This window comes from Triticum aestivum, chromosome 3A (genome assembly GCF_018294505.1).
Source record: "Triticum aestivum cultivar Chinese Spring chromosome 3A, IWGSC CS RefSeq v2.1, whole genome shotgun sequence".
Classification (NCBI taxonomy): domain Eukaryota; kingdom Viridiplantae; phylum Streptophyta; class Magnoliopsida; order Poales; family Poaceae; genus Triticum; species Triticum aestivum.
The window spans coordinates 627,081,743-627,083,805 of record NC_057800.1 but is presented as its reverse complement, the minus strand read 5'-3'; positions in this window follow the sequence as shown (position 1 = coordinate 627,083,805).

The following is a 2,063-nucleotide window of genomic DNA, read 5'->3' as shown; positions in this document are numbered from 1 at the left end:
ATTTTTGCCATGATTAATGTGTGCATGATATGCTCCTGAGCTCTACATGAGTTTTGTTATATGCCATGCCATCTTTACAAAGGTGCTTACCATGTATTTTTGTGATATGTGTGGTGACTAGCACAAGCTTGCAAAGTAGTGCATTCGTTAATGCTGATTTCAGGGACTTAGAATTTCTGTAAGTCCTTGTCCTGATTTTGTCATTATGCCATATATTCATGTTGTTTCCTAGTGATCCGTGCCTCTTTTGAGGATGATCAGTAAGGATGTTTTGTTACTATTGTGGTTCTATATCCATCTATGTCTTTGTTTGCATTTATGGAGCACCCTAGCTTGAGTCAATCGAGCTCTACTTTTGCTATTTCGTGAATCCTGGCAGATTGTTGACTTGTTAGCGATTTTGCCGAGGATGTTGTTATTGATCCGTGCATGCTATGTTATTGTTCTTGCCATGTCTAGCTTCTATGTTATGTATTCTTGATGGGTGTATACATAGTTTGTCATGCCATGCTCTGTAGCGAGTGCATCGAGCTCGTGAACATGCCTACTCGTTAACATATTTGCATGCTCCAGTTTTTCACTAAGTCTGTAATCTGTTTATGTTTTTGCCATGTTCACATGCTTGCAATTGTATTTTCTGATCCCTTTTGGCTCAAGGTCACTAAGGGACTTTTGTTATGTGCTTTGAGTAGCTTCATGTCATGCCTTGCTTTGCCATGTTAAGTTCCTGTAGCATATAGTTTTCATGCTCCAAAGTGTGCTACCTGATGTTAAATTCCATACTTGTGTTAATTTCACTAAGTCTGAAACCTGTTTATCATTTGCACTTTTGCCATGCTTGTTTGAACCTGTTAATGGATGAATTGGCCGTAGCTCAATGTTCATCTTTTGTCAAGCATCATGAATGGATCCCTGCCATGTATTGTGTTGTCATGTTTGAGTGCTGTAGCATAATTATCTTGATGCATTTAGATGGCTACTTGCTGTTTATCACAGAACGGTGCCATAGTTTTGCTTGCCATTTCCAAACTGTGCATCCGATTCCGGTAATCTCTATATCGATTTCAACCGAAATCACCTCATCTTTCCAGTGGCACTCTTGGATTTATAAGTTGAGGCCAGGTTCAATCATTCCTTGTCAAATCTTGCATATGCATCACATATCGCATCCCGCATAGCATACCATGTTTGCATCATGTTGTTCGAGCTTTGCACGTGGTTGATTGTGTTCCTTTTGCTTGTTTGTCTTGTTTGGGTAGAGCCGGGAGATGAGTTCTCTAACGAGGAGCCCATTGAGTTTGCTTACGAGGATCAAGTCAACTCTGACAACTTTGCAGGCAAGATGATCATACCCTCGAAATCACTTCTATCTTTGCTTGCTAGATGCTCGCTCTTTTGCTATGCCTATGCTACGATGCCTACCACTTGCTTATCATGCCTCCCAAATTGCCATGTCAAACCTCTAACCCACCATGTCCTAGCAAACCGTTGATTGGCTATGTTACCGCTTAGCTCATCCCCTCTTATAGCGTTGCTAGTTGCAGGTGAAGATTGAAGATCATTCCTTGTTGGAACATTGTTTATTGTTGGGATATCACCATATTATCTTGTTATCTTAATGCATCTATATACTTGGTAAAGGGTGGAAGGCTCGGCCTTTTTCCTAGTGTTTTGTTCCACTCTTGCCGCCCTAGTTTCCGTCATATCGGTGTTATGTTCCCGGATTTTGCGTTCCTTACGCGGTTGGGTGATAATGGGAACCCCTTGACAGTTCGCCTTGAATAAAACTCTTCCAGCAATGCCCAACTTTGGTTTTACCATTCGCCACCTAGCCTCTTTTTCCCTTGGGTTCCACGGACTCAAGGGTCATCTTTATTTAAACCCCCGGGACAGTGCTCCTCTGAGTGTTGGTCCAACCTGTCAGCTGCCGGTGGCCACCAGGAGCAACTCTGGGCTGGCCTACCGGAACCTTGGACAATCCGGTGTGCCCTGAGAACAAGATATGTGCAGCTCCTATCGGGATTTGTTGGCACATTCGGGCGGTGTTGCTGGTTTAGTTTTAC